Source organism: Panthera tigris, chromosome B4, assembly GCF_018350195.1.
Source record: "Panthera tigris isolate Pti1 chromosome B4, P.tigris_Pti1_mat1.1, whole genome shotgun sequence".
NCBI lineage: Eukaryota > Metazoa > Chordata > Mammalia > Carnivora > Felidae > Panthera > Panthera tigris.
In genome coordinates, this window is record NC_056666.1 from 59698680 (window position 1) to 59720028 (window position 21349).

Here is a 21349-nt window from a genome sequence, read left to right on the forward strand (position 1 = left end):
TGCAATCCTTGGGACACAATTATACCAAAAAAATAATTCATTGTGTGTCTGAAATTCAAATTTAACTGGACATCCTGTACATTACCTGGAAACCCTACCACAGGGGAGATGAAGATGAGAGGCTAATGTCTGGCTACCTACCTGACTCTCTGCCTAACACTTGGGAGAGGAGAGTAAGGGGAGAGTGATGGTTCAATTTACAGGCCTTCAAGATAACTGTGGATTTCCATCTTCCTAGGATCATAGCATGAGAACGATGAAGAGTTCTGGCCAGCTGGTCTACTCTCTCTCAGGCCATAGCCCCTCTGCATGTGTCCCAGCCTTCAAACTTAGCTTTATTTTTCTGCTGCTGCACTTTTTCACTTCAATATATACTGTAATGACATCAGAAGCTACCATTTTAAATAGCCATTGCTGCCTAACACACCATCCCAAAAATTAGTGGCTTAAAATGCCAACCATTTTTACTCTAACTCATGATTCCATGGGTTGACTTGGATGGCTCACCTGGGTAGCTGTACTTGTCCCGCTTGGAGTCTCTCATGCAGTTGTATTCGGATAGCAGTTGGGGCTGGACGGCTGGTGCCTTGATTTTCTCACCCCATGGCCTCTCTTCAGTGGGGTATCCTAGACTTTTTCCCTGATGACTTCAAGCTCCAAGATGGAGGAAGTGGAGGCTGCCAGGCCTTCTCTTCTGAGTTCAGAAGTCCCAGAAAATTACTTCCTTTGTATTTTATTGGTGAAAGCAGTCTCGGCCTAGCCAGATTTGGGGAGAAAGATCATAAGCTCTAGCTCTTTTTTTTTTCAAGTTTATTTATTTATTTTGAGAGAGAGAGAGAGAGAGAGAGAGAGAGAGAGAGAACATGGGCAGAGGAAGGGCAGAGAGAGAGAGGGAGAGAGAGAGAATCCCGAGCTGGCTCTGTGTGTCAGTGCAGAGCCTGATGTGGGGTTCGAACTCATGAACCGCAAGTTCATGACCTGAGGCACAACCAAAAGTCAGAGACTTAACAAACCGAGCCACCCAGGTGCCCAAGCCCTATCTCTTCATGCAAGAAACAGCTTGAATGTACAGGGAATGGTGGAATTGTTTGGAACCATCTTCAAGCCTAGTTACCATAGCAACATTCCAAAACCAAACTCATCCCCTACTTTTTTTTTTTGTTTGGTATGTAGCTACAATTGTCATTCACTAATTTATCCAGGCCCCAAAACATAATTCTTCACTTCTTTCCTTGCTCTTGCCCATAGCCAATCTACTAAAGAGATTGTTTCTTCAAAATTTCTCCTTCTGTTTCATGATAGGATCACACAAAAAATACCTCTCTCATTTGTCTTTGCTTTTCTCTTTTCAAGGCGACCCCCCAAAGTTCTTATCTTTTTGACTTGGGCCTCTGCCCTGGCCTTTTAACTGAGCTCTGTGTCTCCTTTTCCCTCATTCAATAGTCCATCCATTCCCTCCCACCAGGTTAGTCTCCCTAAAGGATTTCTTTGGTTTTGTCATCTTCCAATTCAAACTTTTATGACCTTACTTTCTCCTAGAACGTCAGGTTAAAAATTCTTACTCCTAGGTATGTACTCAAAGAATACAAAAATACTAATTTGACAGGATACATGTACCCAGAATTTTATAGCAACATTATTTACAATAGCCAAATTATGGAAAGAGCCCAAATGTCCATTGACTGGTAAATGGATAAAGATGTGGTACACACACACACACACACACACACACACACAACAGGATATTATCCAGCCATAAAAAAGAATGAAATCTTGCCATTTGCAACAACATGGATGGAGCTAGAGAGTATTATGCTAAGCGAAATAAGTCAGTGAGAGAAAGACAAATATATGATTTCATTCATATGTGGAATTTAAGAAACAAAACACGTGACTATAGGGGAAAAAAGAGAGGCAAACCAAGAAACAGACTCTTAACTACAGAGAATAAACTGATGGTTACCAGAGGGGTAGTAGATGGGGGGATGGGTTACATAGGTGATGAGGATTAAGGGGTGCACTTGTTGTGATGAGCACAGAGTGAGTATGGAAGTGTTGAATCACTAAACTGTAGACTTGAAACTAGTATTACACTATATGTTAACTAACTGGAATTTAAAAACTTAAAAAAAAAAGTATATCAGAATTCCTAGTACATGCCAAAAAAAAATTCTGACTCCAGTGTTCAAACCCACGCTACTTGTCTAGCTTTACATTCTAGATTTACTTTCCTGGAACTTCTAGTCTAGTCAGTGTTCAGTGAACACATTGTTCCTGCTTCTACATCTTTGCCCACATTGTTCTCCCTGTCCCCGAATGTCCAATCCTTTAATTTCTCAGATCCCTTTTTGTTAACGTTTATTTATTTGTTTTGAGATTAGAGACAGAGAGAGCATGATGCGTGGGGGAGGGACAGAGAGAGAGGGAGAGAGAGAATCCCAAGCAGGCTCCCCGCTGTCAGCACAGAGCCAGCTATGGGGCTCGATCACATGAATCCTGAGATCATGACCTGAGCCAAAACCAAGAGTCAGAGACGCTTCACCAACTGAGCCACCCAGGTGCCCCTAATTTCTCAGATCCTTAAAGATTCACCCAAAATATTTTTTTATTCACTTGTTTATTCAATCTTTCCAAATCCATTTCTTTTTGGTCTTCTCTTTGTCAGGCATGATGGCAGCTGTTGGAGAAGCAGTGGTGAATGATATACAGTTCCTTCTCTCAAGGAGATTTTTGCCTAGTGGCAGAAACAGAGAAGAAAATAGGAATTTCAGTGCCTCCATACTATGAGAGGGTAGCCATAAGAGGATTTAATCCAGTCTTAAGTCATCGGGGAGATGAATCTAAGCTAGGACCTCACTTATTCTAGCACAGGTCATACTGATGTCACCGTCTTCTCTGAGATTACTGTCCTTATCATTCATTTGACTTTTACTTATGTGGAGCTTTGTACTGTTGTACTGAACACAAGGCATTTTTAAACTTTCAACCATAGCTCCCTGACATAATTTTAATGCTCTTAGTGACAGAGGCATAATCTTACATTTCTTTGTCCTTCTGTTCCACCTCCCAATTTAGAAGAATGTCTTGTATATTTTCTTCTTCTTTTTTTTAATGTTTATTTATTTTTGAGAGAGAGAAAGAGAGACAGAGCGTGAGTGGGGGAGGGGCAGAGAGAGAGGGAGACACAGAATTCGAAGCAGGCTCCAGGCTCTGAGCCGTCAGTGCAGAGCCCGACGTGGGGCTTGAACTCTTGAACTGTGAGATCATGACCTGAGCTGAAGTCGTCCGACGCTTAACCAACTGAGCCACCCAGGCACTCCTTGTATATTTTCTAGTTAGCACCTGTGTGCCTACCAGAGCTTATTTTCGGTAGACTATTCAGTATATTATTCAGTACACTTGCCTGAATCCTTTCTATTCTCTCATTTTTTCCTTCAAAAAGTATTTATACCTACCATATATCAATAATCACTCTAGGTGCATGGGACATTGCAAGTGCTATGATAAAATGTGTACAGGATACAAACAGAGTATCATTGTTTCAGTTTCATCTTAAAGGAATTGTGATATAAATTAAGTGAAGGTAGTTTAATCACTCTACACAATAGCCATACACGTGGCTATATACAAAAGCTGTTTCTTTCATTTTAGTTACCTTTTACTACTAGTGGTATGACTGTTGACGATGGGGATGGTTGCTGAGCATTATGGGGCTGTGGTTCTGTTGTTGCTGGGGTCAAGATCCAGTGTTCCTGGGGGAAGCCATTTATTAACAGTTTTACCAACGTCTGTTACTCCTCACAACATCTCTGAGAGTTCTGTTGATGTGTTTTTTGACATTTTACATTTTTCCTAGTGACCCTTCCTATTATGAACCTCCCAGCCCATTCGACCTTTAAAAACTTCTCTTTCTCAGCGCTGTGAATTCTAAATTGGGCTTGCAAGAGGCTAGGAGCAACATATAATTCTGTTTACATAGTCACTTCTTCAAACAAAAATGACACGTTAAAATGTTTGATGGAGAATGCAAAAACCCACAGAAGTGGACCCAAGGCTCACTTTTATTGTGGGACAAAGTGAGCACTTAAGTTCACAAGTCCCCAAGGCCAGTCTATAACTTATTAACTAGTCGGGTCTCTGACTTTTATAGTCAATGTTCATTCATTTACCTTGAAAGAGAAACAGAAGGTATAGTTAGAGTGACCTATTGTTCTGCTTTGCCTGATATCGAGAGAGTTCCTGAGACACAGGGTTTTCAGTGCTAAAACCAAGAAAGTCCTGGGCAAGCATACATATATGTATATATGTATATCTATATCTATATCTATATACATATATAGATATAGATATATATAACATAACGGTTTCTGTTTAATTTTTCTTTAGCTGACTCATCTTTATTTTTTTTATTATTTTTGTCATACATTTTTTTAATGTTCATTTATTTTTGAGAGAGAAGAGAGAGAGAGAGAGAGAGCGAGCTCACGCCAGGGAGGAGCAGAGAGAGGGAGACACAGAATCCCAAGCAAGTTCCAGGGTCTGAGCTGTCAGATGCGGGGCTTGAACCCACAAACCGTGAGATCATGACCTGAGCCGAAGTCAGACACTTAACCAACTGAGCCACCCAGGTGCACCAAGTTGAATTATCTTACAATGAGAATAATGGGGCTCCTGGGTGGCTCAATTGGTTAAGCATCCAACTTTGGCTCAGGTCATGATCTCATGGTTCGTGAGTTTGAGCCCCACGTCTGGCTCTGTGCTGACAGCTCAGAGCCTGGAACCTGCCTTGGATTCTGAGTCTCTCCCTCTCTCTGTCCCTCCCCACTCTCTCCCTCAAACATAAATAAACATTAAAAAAAATAAAAGAATAACATATAGTGTGTTCACAGGAGTGTTCATTGCTTAATTAAATACTTATAAGTTACTTTGAGATCCTTTAAGGAAAGCATTAAGTAACTGTAAAGGTTTATAAAAATGTTATTCTTTTTTTATTCAGTGGGACTCAGCAGGATTCAAAACACCTTACTGATTGAACAAAGAGGATTACTTTACTTTTTTTTAAGTTACTGTAATTCCCATGGAAGTTCACTAACAATATTTATGTAAAATGGAAGTAGTTCACAACAAATTGTTTTTATGTATGTATGTGTGTATACAGATTGTTTAAAAAATATATCAAATAAGGAAGGTAAATGATACAGGGCCTTTGGACCTAAAAAACAAAATACATACGCAGGAAGGAGGTAGTTGCACAAGTCAGAAATAAATGAAGCCACCTGGCTTTTGTAAAGAACAATAAGAAAGGGCCCTTTTAGAAAATAGGATTTATTCTCCTTGTGCATGCATTCTAGGTAAGCACATTTCTATGAAATGTAATTAGTCCTAGTTACTAAAAACATCATGTTCTCCATCGACAGATACTGTGGTTTCTCTATGGTATTGTTCAAATGGAACATTTTACCCTCTTATGCTTAAATATTGCTGTGTGTATTTCTTCGTGACCACAGAAAAATTCAGAATAAAAAAATTTACATTAACATCTAATTTATTTTTGCCTAGCACCCCGGTAATGTCTTTAATAGCAAATTATAATAAAATTCTGATCAAGGAATACATTGAAGGATTAAGTATTGCATTTAGCTGTGTTATTTCTCTAATCTTTTAAAGTCTGGAAACATTTCTGAGTCTGACCGTTTTTACGACATTACCAGGCGCCCCGTACATTTTGAAGAGTATAGGCCCGCTGTTGCATAATATCTCTCGCTTTTTGTTTGATGTTCTTCATGATTAGATTGAGGGTAAGAGGGTGATACAGAAGGGACGTGACCTCAGTGTATCACATCAGCAGGTAAAGTGGGATGTTTTGAAGGCAGTATTTTATTGGTGCGTGCAATATAAGAGCGCAGGCCCAAGGACAAAGTCTTCAGTGGGCGGGTTTCGGACGCTGCGGAACGTCACTCAGGTCCGTGGTTGCTGGGAGCACTGGCTTCAGAGAGCCTCCACAGAGCCCCTCTCCAGCTATGCCCGCAGCCAACTCAACTGCCTCTCCATCCAACAGCTGGTTGAGGTTGGGGTACAAAGCCCCGACCCCTTGCCTCAATTGTGACGACTCTGAAGGGTCATCCCAACTCCAGAGCTCCCTGTGGGGTAGGCTGACGCCTCTACTGCACCTGCCTCTCAGTTCAACTTCTCCTTCTGCCTAATCCTGTGGCGCTCTCTCTGCACCTGAGTGGTTCCAGAGATCACTCCCCAATTAATCTCCTGCACACGAATCCAAGAGTTACAGGGTCTTTTTCCCAGGAAACCTAACCTACAACCAGGCCATTATGTATGTGAGTGATAATAACAACATAATATATAATTTGATTATCAGGTATTACAATTGGTCTATTTTAAACATTAGAATGTTTAAGGTTCTATGAGTATCACTCCTCCTAAAAGAATTTTATTCCAGCATGATTCTACCATAGGAACTATTGTAATCAGAGACCAACAACGCAAAGATGTTAACAAGAGACTTTCTTTGGATTGCTTAGGACAGATCTTAATCCTTAGCTATGCATTTCTAGAAATTTAACTTTTTCAGAGATAATCAAACTCAGAGAAATTAATATAAACTAAGAGTAAATGGAACTCAGAAAAGAACCTGTGGCAATTTATAATGAAAAATATAATTGTCTAGCAAACCAAAACATTTCTGTTGGCTAAGTAGCATATCCTTAATCCGTAAGAAAATGTCAATTGAAGTGAAATCAGACATTGTCTTGATGAGTAAAATGATTTGTCTGATTTCAATTTATCTGATTTATCAAATCTGGTCATCTTTGCACCCTTCAGCCCTGGTGGGACATACCTACAAGTAGACCAGATATTCATTTCCACTTACCATGGTATTCTGGCCCCAGACCATTTAAAATATACAACTTAGTGCTTATAAATATAAAACTCAACCTCCTAATGGTCCACTACTATCCACTCTGATTCTCCATACTATCGTCAGGGTATTTTTAAAGTGCGAATTGACCTGTCACTCTTCTGCCTGAAACCCTTCAACAGTTTCCTATTGCTATTAAATGAAGATAATCTCCTTAACCTTGTCCACAAAATGCTGTGTGGCCTAATCAGAAAAAAAAAAAAATCAATTTTTTCAAGGCCTATTTGGGTTACTTCCTCCAGGAAACCAAATCAGCATAAAATGTATGCGGTAAGCCTCTGAAAACAACAACCTGATTCACAGGGTGGTTGGAGAATGGAATGGAATGAGAAGCAGATCCAGTAACTTCTCCTCGACAATCCCTATCTTTAGATTTATAGAACTACTCAGCAACAAGACAACCATCAACAGAGCAACAACCGACACTAGTAATGATCTTGTCTGCCCCAGACCCTACTTGAATTTTCTATGTTCAAATAAGCCACAGGATTTGTGACTTACTTCCCTACAGTGAGGCTGAGTCTTGACCTCAGCCATAGCCCCAGGGCCGAAAGGGAGAAGAGGAACTTGGATGGCGTGCCTGTGAAGTAGCTGTCATTTTATATACCTTTTCTAATTTAGCTTTCACGACTGTACCAGATGGAGGAGAGGGTCTTTCTTACCCAGATATTCATTCCCCGAATCCCCGGTGGTATGAGACTATTTGAAGAAGCAAAAGTCATTAAAACATTAAAATAATTACTAGCCAATTGACCTATTACAAAATGAGTCTCCACACAAACTTCCCTTCTGTTTAACAGTAGGGTCTATCTCAAATATTATGCTAAGGTCTTAGTCTTTCTTGGGCATGATTACAAATATGGATAAGGCCTAGCATGACCAAGCACGTGGGGAAGTGGGAATTTGCCTGTACTGCTTGCTGGTTATAGTGGAAATTAGTACAATCTCTGGGTAGCCATTTGGCAATAAGTGTGCAAGTGTAAAATGTGCATTCTATTTCACCAAGTTCTAGGAATTTGCCCTAACGTTGACATTCTCTGGTGGGAAGAAAGAGCTGAGAAGGAAGTCCAGTTGTTTTAACTGCTTTAACATAGTGGAAACTGTTGAAAACAATGGTTTGAAATAGAAAAATGTGAACATCAAAGGAGGTCAGAAAACATTTTTTTTTCCAGAGTGACCCTCTCTATATGATTATGATGTAATGTCCAATGTAGACTGAGGGATGTCAATCCATAATATCATACAAGTGTGTCAGAAAAACTACACTAACCAAATCCCTAATGTGATTCAGCCTTTGCTCAGTCTAAGTACTGTGTAGCTGCAATTGTAACCTAATTAAAAATTTTTCTGCTGTGGTAAAGTACACACAACCAATTTTTTTTTTTTATATTTACTATAAAATACTGGCTTTCCTTCCAACATCTTAAATTTTTTTGGAAACAATTATCCCCTGATAATGAGGACCTCCAAAATCTAAATTATTCCTGTTATGGATGAGTTAATTGAGGTTTAGAGAGTGTAAGAAATGTGCCCAAGACCACTAGGCTAAGGAATCAGCCTTTAGTCCAGATATGGACCCTAAATGTGGTCCTCCTTCCAACACACAGTGTGACTCAGGAGAGACCCTCTGCCCTGCTTGCCCATTTGGTCTGTCCTATTCTCTGCCTCCGAGCATGGACAGTTTACTTCAGAACGCAGAAAATAGGTCTGCTAGTTGTACCATGTCTGAATTTCCCTCCAGGTTCAGCCCACAGTAGGAACATCTACTAGCATCCAGGCCATGTGGGGGTTTGTGTTAGAGACGTTCTCTATCTGGACTGTTTCTCCAGTCCTAGATATTTCAACATTAAAAAATAAAAATAAAAAATAAAGTAGATAATTGAAGGAGTAGGACTTGCACTTAGAGTCACTGAATAGGCTGTAAAAAAGGGAAAGAAATCCCCACTCTAAAAGATAGAAGGTATAAAAAAGAAAGCCCCACCAAAGCCTTTTGGTTTATCGATTTTCTGAGACCTCACACCATCTCGAAAGAGCTAATGCTAAAATTCAAACAGACTTTGAAGCACTCATAATTACTTTTAAAGAAATCAATTTTGTTTCATATATTCCATATTAAATGGCTAATACAGAGGAAAAACCAAATAAAGTATAGGAACTCTATTCCTATACTATACACACATGACTTACAGTTAAAAATATGAGTGGTATCATTAAAATTCCTTTTAAAACTGGAAAGTAATCGCTTTTTAAAGTACAATAATTTTAAGTACTGGAATCACAGGATATGAATAGATACTCTACAACAAAGGGACTATAATAATTTTCTAGAATGTATTCACAGTATTTCAGTTTTTCTTGGGCTGCCTATATTAAACATCAATGGGTTTTCATAAGTTGAATTCGACTATTATGATGAAAAATAGTCTTTGGTGGGGCTTCTTTTTCTTACTTGAAAAAATGAAGTTTTTGTACTCAACCCTAAAATTAGGAATGGGGAAGACAGCAAGATTTAAGGAAAAAAAAAAACCCACAGATTTTCAGTTTTAAAAAGAAAAAGACTTTTTAAAATTGAATTATAACGTTAGTGAATTTCTAATATCAGTGAAGATCATTTTTAGGAAACTGAAGGCACCAAACATATTTCTTTTTTTCTTTTTAACTTCAGCTTTAAAATCTTTAAACCATATCTAGTGTAGTATATATCATCACAAAATATCACAGTGCCTTGCACTTTTCTTTTGTAAGGAGTGTCACTGTCAGTTTTTCTTTAAGAGGTGAAGAAAGGGCACCCTATAATAGCATTTGGAGAGTGGTTTCCACATATACAATGCAATTTCACATGTATACTGTACAATTAGTACAATCGCCAAATATTTCTGGTTTTCTCTCCTTCTTGGATTATCAAGAGATTCTATCCTGGCTCCGTCTTATTTGTATAGGGTCATGCAACTACTTCTGGCCAATGGATTGTAAGCAGAAATCTCTGCTTGAGACCCTCCAAACTGCTTTTCCTTCTGGCATGAAGACTAGCAATATTCAAGATGACAGCTTGTCCACTGGCCTGGAACCCTGAGTGACTCTAAGGAGCAAAGCCTTACTGATGACCTATAAAGGACATAAAGCATAAGCGGTAAATAAATCCTCACCATTTGAAGCCACTAAAATTCTGTGATGATCTGTTACTGCATTGCTTAGCCTCATCTTACTCATGCACTATATTTCCTATATCACAGATGGAAAATCCACTGTATCTTTATCTTTGTTAGGATCAGGAATTTGTAAAAATCAATAGAAAGCAGACAAGAGTCAAAGCAGGAAAGGTCCCATAGGGACTTTCTCTCTCTTCATGGATGTAAACATCACCAAAAATGTTCCTTAATTTCAGATAATCCATTTGGCTTGTAGTGACAAGAGAAAAACGGGTTCCATTCTAAAACATATGTTTTTGTTATATCACTAAATATTATTTGAAAAAAATTTTTAAATGTTTATTTACTTTTGAGAGTAAGAGAGACAGTATGAGTGGGGGAGGGGCAGAGAGAGAGGGAGACACAGAATCCAAAGCAGGCTCCAGGCTCTGAGCTGTCAGCACAGAGCCCGACGCAGCGCTTGAACTCACAAACTGCGAGATCGTGGCCTGAGCCAAAGTTGGACGCTCAACTGACTGAACCACCCAGGCGCCCCTCACTAAATGTTATTAATGGAAATGATAATAGTTCGCTTGAACTGAATGTGATTACGTTCTGGGCCCTATACTTGGTGCTTAATTTATCTCATTTAATTTCACTTCATCCTCACAGTGATCCTAAGAAGTAGCTATTGATATTGAGATCTTCCTAGCTTCAAACTAGTATTCTTTCCTTTATGGCCATGGGGTCTTATAATTTTCAAAGTGCCTTTACCATACATAATTCTGCTTCATCTCTTCAGCAACTATTGTGTTGATATTCTTCATTTTGCAGATGCAGGAACAGGACTTCGGGTAACTTTTTTGATCTGTGCTGGGTCATACAGTGAGTAATAGAACCAGGTCCTTGGAATCCAGTCCTTTTGGTTCTTTATTACACTTTGCAGAGCAATAAAAATAATGCAAAGAGATGGTTAAACACAATGTACTTTTCACTTTTCCTTAATGCTTTTCTTCAGGCATCTGATTTACATAGGTGCTTTTCACTTTGGGGGAGACATAGCCAAAATCTTGGAATGGTTTAGACCCTCTGTGATAAATAGTTTGCCATTTAGTCAAGCAGGTTAAAAATTAAAGCAGGCATCAACTAGAAGTCATTGTTTCCAGGTTTATAAAGTGCTTTGCAGAAGGCAATCTGGTGAGAGTTTTGAATGGATTGTCATGTGTTTGATTAAACGGTCCGGGCAAATACCCCTGAAGCTTACAGAACAGAGCCTTTATTTTCAAAGAAACTCAGTTGCATTTAGCCTGGCTGAACTAGCCCTTTGAAAGTCAGGACAATGACAAGAGGAGCCAGTAGTCAAACACTCTTAGGGTCAAACTGGAAAGGCATTATTCCATAAACTTTCTATTTTTTCCATAGTAAAAAAATTAATAGATTTCTATCAGGACAGCCTTCCAGGAGGACTGGAAGTACCTATTCTCTCTCTCTCCTTAAAAAAAATTTTTTTAATCTACTGGCATAACATTATACATCATAATTTTTTTTTCATAATCACATTAAGAGAAAACTTTTATTTTGTGTCTTTCATTTAAATCTTGAAATATACATATTATGATTATATATACATATATTATTTTTCAAATAATTTTCATACAAAAGATATTACAGTCTTGGCAACGTGCTTTAAAAGAATTTCCAAACCAGACAAAATATTCTGAACATCTTCTCATGTCAATCATTTATCTATATATGATTTCTAACACATACATGCTATTATGCTGTATGGGTCCATAGTAATTTATTGCACCCATCCTTACTTTTAGACACCTAGGTTAATTCCAGCTTTTCACAGGTGCAAATAAATAATGCTGGATAAACAGCCTTGAAAGTGAATTTCTGCCCTTAACTCTGGTGTGTTTTAGGTGGTAGTCTTAAACCCATTTAAAGTATGGGGATTATTATCACAGTAATAGCTAACATTCACTGAGCATATTGTAAGTAGGCCAGTGACCTAAAACAAGTTTCTCTGTCTCCAGATTTCTTGTTTTTGCTTTTGCTCAGGAGTATTTTGTCTACCACTGGGAATCTGAGAGGCTGGCTTTGTCAGTCGCTATCTAGTGTGACCCGAGGTAAGTCACTATAGCTCTTGAGCCTCAGTTTTATCATCTGTAAACTGGGGATAATTATACCTAACTCACAGGCTTATTGTAAGGATTAAATGAGATATTACAAGCAAAGAGCACAATGCTTAGCGCACAGAAAGAGCTCAGTAAATGTTAGTTACTCTTTAATCTTAACATGGAGCGAATCAGAAATTAATATTACTCTTTTATTCACACAGAGAGGAGTGCTCAACCAGCTTGTCTTAATAACAATCTCTCTCTCTTAAAAAAATCTTTTTAATATGTATTTATTTTTGAGAGAGGGAGAGACAGAGTGCAAGAGGGGAAGGTGCAGAGAGAGTGGAAGACACAGAATCTGAAGCAGGCTTCAGGCTCTGACGTGGGCCTTAAACTCACAAACTGCTACATCATGACCTGAGCCAGAGTTGGATGCTCACCTGATTGAGCCACCCAGCTGCCCCTCCTCTCTTTTTTAATCACATTTTTTATGCTTTAAAAAATCTCCATACCTGTAGCTACATCTCCATTCTCATTCTTACTATTCGTGTCTTTTATTTTTGTTCCTGAATTAGTCTTGCCAAAGTTTTTCCTACTTCTTTGACTTTTCAAAGAATCACCTTTTGGTTTTTATAAGTCAAGTTCAGTCTTTAAAAAAAATTCCCTATTGCATTAATATTTTATATTTACATTTACGTTCTAGAACTGTATTTGTTTTTTTAATGTTTTACTTTATTTATTAAAAAAAATTTTATGTTTATTTTTGAGAGCGAGAGACAGAGTGTGAGTGGGGGAGGAATAGAGAGAGGGAGACACAGAATCCAAAGCAGGCTCCAGGCTCAGAGTTGTCAGCACAGAGTCCGATGTAGGACCCGAACCCACAAACCACCAGATGATGACCTGAACTGAAGTTGGACACTTAACTGAGCCACCCAGGAGCCCCCTATTTTATTTATTCTAAAAGAGAGTGTGAGCAGGAGAGGGGCAGAGAGAGAAAGAAAGAGCAAATCCCAAGCAGGCTCTGCAGGGCTTGATCTCATGAATCCTGAGCTCATGACCTAAACTGAAATCAAGAGTCGGATGCTTAATCGACTGAGCCACCCAGGTGCTCCAGAAATGTATTTGACTTTGTTAATCATAATAGAATTTACATCCATTTGAAAAATAGAATTATGTGTAGGATTAGTTATGTTTTGACCTATAATACTTGGTGCACATAAGGGCCATGGACCCCTGGAAGGGATTCTACACTAATCTTTACATCTTTCTACTTTCTTTAGGTTTCTTTTCTTTTTCAAGTTTCCTGAGTTAAGAGCTTGGTTTTTTGTTTTTACGTTTTTTGTATATTCTGTTAAATGCATTTAAAGCAATAAACTATCCTCCAAATACTGCTTTGACCATATCCCACAATTACAAAGCTGCATATATAGAAAAGCAGCTCTATTCAGCCAGTGGGAAGGTTTTATTAATAGTTTCCTTCTAGAGGCACCTGACTCAATCGGTTAAGCATCTGATTCTTGATTTCGGTTCAGATCATGATCTCACGGTCATGAGATCAAACCCCGCATGGGGCCCTACATGGAGCCCTGCATCAAGCTCCACAGAGCCTGCTTAGAGTCTCTCTTTCCTTCTCCTTTTGCCTGCCCCCCCTTCTCTCTCTCTCTCTCTCTCAAAAAAAAAAAAAATAAATAAAGTTCCCTTCTATTATCATTTACTGCAGTCATTTGACATTCATTGGTTACTTACTATGAGGTAGCCCTAGGAGAGTAAAAGTAATACTGAAGAGTCACTTTGGTCAAAGAGCTTACATTTTCAGCTTACATGCTGAAAACAAAAATCAGATGAATTCTGAGAGCTGTAGAGGTTTTCAACCACAATTTTTCTCACGTTCTGGCCTACGATGTTAGCCTGTCTATCGACATTTAGCCTAGGTTTGGAGAAGAGGGAATAAGTGAAAGAGGATAAAAATCCATGTACAACGGTAGGTTAATAAAGTTAGCAATGGCTATGGTCTGTATCTGTTAACTGGGTTTATTCCCTGAACTTTAATTCTAATGTCTGAGAATGTTGATGATTGCAGTTTTGGAAGGCCCTACAAATAATCTCTTATTTAGGCCATGAGTTCTTCATCTGGGTGAATGAAACTTAATGAAAAAGTAAATATATCCATTATATATATGTACATATACCTACTTATATTTAGCATATATGTACATTCGCATATTTTTTTCACTAAAGTCTGTAAATTAGCATTTCTCCCATTATGAAAGTAGTCAGCAAACCACAGTAACATTAGCAACCTGTGACTTCACCCCAAGAGAAATCACACATATTTTCTACCACGTTGAAGTTGTTGCAGATATCTAAAATGTTGTTTAAATAATGTGCGTCATTACTGCAAAATTACTGTAGGTCTTGATCTTGTTATTTAATGCATTAATAAAGACACAAATATGTAACTGTTATCAATGGCTGTGTAATAAGTTACCCCCTAAATTAGTGGCTTACATAACAAATATTTATAATTTCGCTGCCTCTGAGCCAGGAATCTGGCCTGATTTAGCTTGGTCTGTGGCTCAGGGTCCTTTCCCAGGCTGCAGTCAAGGTGTCAGCTAGGGCTGCGGTCATCTCAGGTTGTTGGCAGTTCTTTGCAGGCTGTTGGACTGAGTGCCTCAATCCTTTGGTAGCTGCTGACTGGAGACCTCTCTCAGTTCCCTGCCAAGTGAGCCTCTCCATAAGGTAGGTCTCTGTGTGGCAAGCTGGTTTCCACCAGAGTGAGCAAGGGAGAGAGCAAGAGGTGATAGCAAGATGAAAGCAAGATCCTTTTTATAACTTTATCATGAGAAGTGACATTACGTCAGTTTTGATGTATTTTCTTTTTCAGAACCGAGTCACCAGGTCCACACTCAAGAGGAGGGGTTGCACAAGACAAGAATACTGGAAATGAAGATTATTGGGAGTCATCTTAGAAGCTGCCTACCACATAACTGTATCACAAATTCACTTTTTAGTGTTTCAATAACTGCATGTTAATAAAATCAATTTCCTTTGTAGCCCTAGATGGTTTATTTTATGCATTTAAGGACAATATTCTGAAAAAGATCCATAGATTTCACCAAGCTTCCAGAAGGGCACATGGCTTTAATTTATTTTAGTTCAGGCACCTTCAACAACTTCTTGCAGGAGTTTGTTTAGAATAGCATCAGTTTAAAAACTGGAGGTTAAAGCTTTAGTCTCCATATTATCCTCTTCTGATACCCTAGACTAGTCCATATTATTCTAGTGGTATGAAAAAAATGGCATACTGGAAAGTATAAAATTGCTCTAGAACATTCCACAAACTGTTCTCCATTCTACTCATTTGAATTAATGTATGTGCGAGTGTGGCGGAGGGAAAGAGGTGTATAGGCCTCTGTCAAGCATGTTTGATCACAATGAAACTTCCTTATACTTGTACATGGCAATGGTCATTTGAGCCTCAAAAGGACCATATGATAAAGGTGGAAATGATTTCCTCAAGAATACACTAATTACCACAATAGTGCTTTTTCTGTTACCAAGCAATGTATGAGAAAAGCACCGAGTGTAAAAAAAGAGAGAAGTGATGTCGTGAGGCTTCCCTAAGTCTTTTGCATCTATCACTTGCTCTTGGCGAAGTTAAAGATCATTATGTTTTCTGCAAGCACAGTACCAGCTTCATATATTGCCTTAGTAGTCTCTAAAAGCCAGGGGTATTTGATAACACCTCCAATATGCAGATCAAAGATAAATTTGTTAACAATAATTGGGAACGATTCTCTTATTTGGTTTGCCCACAAACTTTTCTCCCCAAAGACAAATGCATCATCTTCACAAAGTCATCTCTTTTGAGTCATGATGCAGGGGTTTTCCTCCTGGTTCACCGATCCTACATAAAGGAGCCCAGTACTGTCAGATATTTTAGATTTTCCAAGATAACCTAAGCAAGTTTTTCGTGTATGCCTCCCAGTTTTTTGTGGCGTTTCCAAATTTAAATCCCTTTCAAGTCTTTGCAGTGGAGTCATGGTGAGATGGAAAAGGGTCAAGGAACCCGGGTTACTTCTAGGTCCCACAGCTAGTGTCTAAGCAACTTGGTCAGCCAATCCATCTTTGTTAATTATCACCTTTTCGTAATCTGCAAATTGCGTGGATTCGTGGGAATTATCTCTAAACCCCTTTCCATTTCCAACATTCTTTGCATTACACTGGGAAATAGCGAGAAAAACTCTGTCATTTAGGACACGTGACTAATGTGGCAACACATTGGGCACTCTCATAAGAGGCCTGAACCAGTTTTGAGTAGATTAGAGGGAAGTGAGGTGAGGTTGATTACTGAGGTTAGTAGTGACAGTCCAGACAACTCCTCCAGGACCATCAGGAATTCACCAGGCGTAAGTGGGTGGGGCAGAGGAGCGGGCGTTGACGACAGAAGGCTACTTCCGGCTATGGCGCGTATGACGTCAGGGCCGAGTCGGACCGGCCTAGCCACCGAGAAGCCGAAGAGGGAGGGCTCGCGAGAGTTCAGGAAGGCCGCCCCGAGATTCCGGCGCGGCCGCGGGTTCCACCTCCCGGGGGCGGGGCGAGGGCGGAGCGGGCAAAAGGGAGCGGACGGGCCCCGGGCTGGCTGCGGTCCGTGCGGAGGCTGAGCCGGCCGCGGGCGCGACCGGAGGCAGGTGAGTACGCGGATGGGGCGCGCGGCGGCCGCGGCTGGGGGCCCCCCCGCCGCGCCGGCCCCAACTCTGCGAGTAGGGGCAGGAGGAGATCTTATGTGTCTTTGGGTGTCCAGGGACGACTCGGCTAATGTCGGGGCTGGCAGTGTCTCCAGTGAAGCCCCAGCGACGGCCTTGGCCCGCCCTCTTGCTCCCCGAGGTGATACTAGCCCCGTGTGTCCGGAGGGTAGCCCTGAGCCCGAGGAGGAATCTTTGTGCTTCTCTGCTCTTCTCCCCTTCCACTCCTCGGCCCCCGAGCTCCCCGATCCCGGTTCCTGCCTGGGCTTCATAAACAATAACAAATGTCGCGGAACCTTTCCTGGTACCCCGGGCTCGCCTGTCCCATGCCCTCCAGCCCGTGTCACCGAGAAGAGGTATTCTAGGCATGGCTCAAATTGTGGGGGCTGCTTGTGTACCATTCCTAAAAACTGATGCGTCAGATTGCTAAACATTTCTCGGATCGACACAGTAAAGCCGCCCAGCTCCCAGAAGCACGGAGTGTTCAACACCGGTCTCAAAATCTGTCCCTACCCCTGGCACCGTAGACCCTTCTTTTAAACATCATTTGCTCCCACTCCCTTTTTTCCTCTTTACTGTCGGGGACAAACGAGTGGTTGCTTGGTATGGGAATAGGATAGGTTGTACCCGATTGAGTAGGAGACGTTTCGTCTTTAAAAAGTTATCAGGTTGACAGCAAAAGAACAAACTTTATTTTCAAAACCGGTGGCCTCCCGTTTACTGATGCGGCTTTTGCTTTGTGGCATCACTTTTCGGGTTGCAAGTTTGGAGGAAAGATATAAAAAGAGATGGGGGGAGGAGGGGCGGGAAGAGCTGGGTGCTGGAAGTGGTGGCTTGTCCAAAAACTGCGATGCCGTTCTCACTTGGTAAAATGCAGAACCAATGCTCTTGTCTGTTTCACATAACTTGTGATAAGTTCTGATAGAAGCCACCTGCTCGGAAAAGGCCTGAGTATTAGCTTTCTTACTGCTAAAGTCTGAGGAAACAACTCTTTAAGTGTTTTAATTTATGCCTCCTGGTTGTAAGGTGGGAGGGAGACCTTGTCTTTTAGGGGGTGGGGATGGGATGGGGGCTTCAACTTCTCCGGTCTCCCTACTTTAAGGCAGGATCTATTATTAAGTCCAGTTTTTTCTTAGGGTAGATTTTTTTTTTGTCTCAGTCACATGTGTATATAACATACTGGGAACCTCTTTGTATTTGATTGACCTTTCTTTGTATGCCTCAGGATATATAAAACAATTAAGTTTACTATACCCGGTAGCTGAGAGGTATTATATGTGAATTAGCCACTATTATGACTATTTGGGGAAGAGAAATTAGTCCAAAATATGATGTTAAATTGTGATTACATTTGTTCATTGCATAGCACATCAAAGCACTTTTATGTGAAAAATCTTGATCTCAAAAGTAAAAAAAAGAAAATTTGGTTCGATCTGGTTTAGCTTTGTGTTTTTCTCCTGGTTAAGATGACTGATAACGTTTCCCATTTGGCTGGGATGTGTTTAGGATGAGAAATAAATTGGATGTAGTTTTTGTACTCCTTTGGAAGGACCTGCTATTGAGGAATGAAAAACAAAAATTAAACTTAGAAAAGCCACCTTAAATGGGTGCAATTCTTTTTTAGCTTTCTGTTTTTTTTAGTTTATTTTAAAATGAGTCAAAGAATAGAGACTAGGAATATTTGTGCAAATGAATAGGTATCCTCAGAAGTTTTTATGCTGAAAAATTTATTTCAAAAGGTAGGACGCTATAAAAACAAAGGAGAATTTGTAGAAAATGGCAACAAAGCAATGCACTCAAATCAGCCATTTGTTTTCAGAAAAGTTCTCTCAAAGTAAGGGCAACGTCATTGTGTAAGTGAAGTTGGATAATACTATAGAAAATGCTTTCCAGTGATCCGGAATAAGTTGGAGGCTTGTTTTGTGTGTGTGTGTGTGTGTGTGTGTGTGTGTGGCATTTTTTTTTTTTTTAGGAGGAAAAAGGGAGCACATATCAAAGCCAGAAAGATTTGCATCTCAATGTAATGTTAAAATTATTTTATTTTACATAAATAGTGTAGGGTGAATCAAGCAAGCATATTGTCTTCTAGCATCCCCAGGATTACATTAAAATCAGCAGATGGGCAAGTTATGATTAGGTTAGACTTGACATATGCAGAAATTATGCTACTGTATTTTTACATTAAAAGTACCGTGGGCTTTTTTGAATGAAATAATGCAAGTAAGCTTTTAAGGCATAAGAAATTTTAAAAAAAATACATTAGTTTACAAAGATATTCTTAGTCAGCAATTTAAGTGTATTAAATGAGTCCTTCTTTCTTCCCTCTCCCTGCAAAATTTTATTTAAGTCTCAACAGAATATTTAGCAAGGTAAGACCAGTACATAAGTGCATTGGGTTACATAAAGCTCCTGTCTCCAGGTAAAAGTTTGGTAATTGACAGGGTTTGATTGTTAAGAACGTTTAGAGAGAGGGAGAAGAAAGACAGCAATGAACAATATTTGCTGTCTGGTGCACTCAGATGAGCTGTAGTCTCTATCTTCAAAGAGATGTAAGTAATCGACATTGGGAGGGAAATTTACCCAAATAACTGATACATGATGCATTTTGTGGAGAAGCCTAGGAGGGAGGGATTAAATTCTACTAGATCAGATAAGGAAGGTTTTGAGGAGGGAACAGCATTTGTGTAAATGATTTGGATGATTTAGTCATGATAATCGTAATAAGTAAATACATTATATAATGCTGATTGCTGCTAAACCCTTATATGTACTAATTTACCTGGGTTTAATCCCTGTAACAACCATATGGAGTAGGTATTTTTTATTCTTTCCATTTTGCAGACAGAGTAACTGAGTTACCAAGACCAGCTAACTAGAAAATCATAGAACAAGGGTTCCAAGCCAAGAATTCTGGTTTATACCTGTCCCTGTGCTTACTCACTATCCTTATTTTCTCTTCCATTCTTGATGGTCTTTCTCAGGTCTGTTTCAAAAAATTGATTTTGGCAAATGCATTTCACTGACACATAAATTTAGAGCTCAATTTTCTAGAAAGACCTAGAAAGCTTCAAAATAAAGAAAACCCAGGTAAATAAGTTATTTTTGGAAAGTTAGGTAATCCATTTCAAAAAGTTACTCAAATGTATGCAAATTAAATATAACCACTGAGTGGGACTTTTGATAAATTTGACTTATTACTTAGTAGCATACCCATAAGGATTTAGGAATGGGAAATTGTAACTATATTAACTCCTTTCCCTAATGGAATGTTTGAATCATTGTATATTTTGGCTTGTAATTTTAAAAAATCACTTGGCACTGGGTAATTTTGGATTGAATTGGGAAGTTGGAATTTAGTTAATGGTTGATTGTTTCAGCCCCTTGAGTTTTTATTTCCACCAACAGCTCAATTTATTATTCCTGAATCAGGTTTTTTGTTTGTTTGCTTTGTTTTGTTTTGTTTTTAAGATTTTACTTTCAGGTGATCTTTATACAAAATGCAGGGCTCCAACTCAACCCCACGATAAGAATTACACGCTTTACCGACTGAGCAAGCCAGGTGCCCATGAATCATGGTTTTGAATAGAGTGTTGTACATGTATAAAATGAGAGATGTTCGGGGCGCCTGGGTGGCTCAGTTGGTTGAGCGTCCAACTTTGGCTCAGGTCATGATCCCACAGCTCGTGGGTTCGAGCCCCACGTCAGGCTCTGTGCTGACAGCTCAGAGCCTGGAACCTGCTTCAGATTCTGTGTCTCCCTCTCTCTCTGCCCCTAACCCACTCGCATTCTGTCTCTGTCTCTCTCAAAAATAAATAAACATTAAAAGAAATTGAAAAAATAAAATAAAATGAGAGATGTTCAATCACTGATACTTTATGTTAGGGCAACTTTGAAAGCTCTTTGGGATTGTAAAATAAAAGGTGCCATACAAATGCATTGTGCCTAGTATAGGCCTACTCAAGAAATGCTTCTTTGTTGAATGAATAGTCCAAATGATTTTATTAATGAAGTTGCAAGAATAGTTCACATTTGTTACTGGTTATCTAAGTATTGGGATCACAGTAAACTCAACTGGATTTAAAGGTTAGGATAAAAAGTGTATCTTGGCAGTGGTAGGGGTACTGTCTACCGAAATGCAGACACTTCAGTCCTTTGTCTGTGTCCTGATTGACCAAATTCCTAATAGAGTTCCAGAGGCACATTTTCTGTGATTGAGTATAGCAAGTGTTCTCTCCTTGTTTGATTTGGGTAGATTGTAGAAAACCTCCACAGTAGGATAATTCATGGTTGGTGAGCTTTAAACCTAACAGAAGGAGCAGAACTAAAGCCAAGATTTAAAGCTCATATACTTTTATTATTACAATTAGACAAAACAAATATATATACACACACACATATATACACATGTATATACATACA

The 21349-nt window shown here is 39.4% G+C and overlaps 2 protein-coding genes across 11 annotated transcripts in view; both read left to right on the forward strand.

Annotated features, from left to right (window-relative positions):
- MED21 (mediator complex subunit 21) overlaps positions 1–15238 on the forward strand; it is a 120666-nt gene extending 105428 nt beyond the window's left edge. For 3 of the 10 annotated variants that reach the window (XR_006219825.1, XR_006219826.1, XR_006219827.1), the window contains 4 exons: positions 9874–10064; positions 10897–10947; positions 12127–12194; positions 15070–15238. The gene's annotated coding sequence lies outside the window, so the exon portion shown is untranslated. Of the gene's footprint in view, positions 1–9873; positions 10065–10896; positions 10948–12101; positions 12195–14829; positions 14925–15069 lie in introns of all 10 variants that reach the window. The other 7 variants (XR_006219830.1, XR_006219831.1, XR_006219829.1 and 4 more) reach the window with 7 other exon arrangements.
- A 1474-nt stretch (positions 15239–16712) lies between these two features.
- STK38L (serine/threonine kinase 38 like) overlaps positions 16713–21349 on the forward strand; it is an 82611-nt gene continuing 77974 nt past the window's right edge. Inside the window, exon 1 of the mRNA XM_042992004.1 lies at positions 16713–16876. The gene's annotated coding sequence lies outside the window, so the exon portion shown is untranslated. The remainder of the gene's footprint in view (positions 16877–21349) is intronic.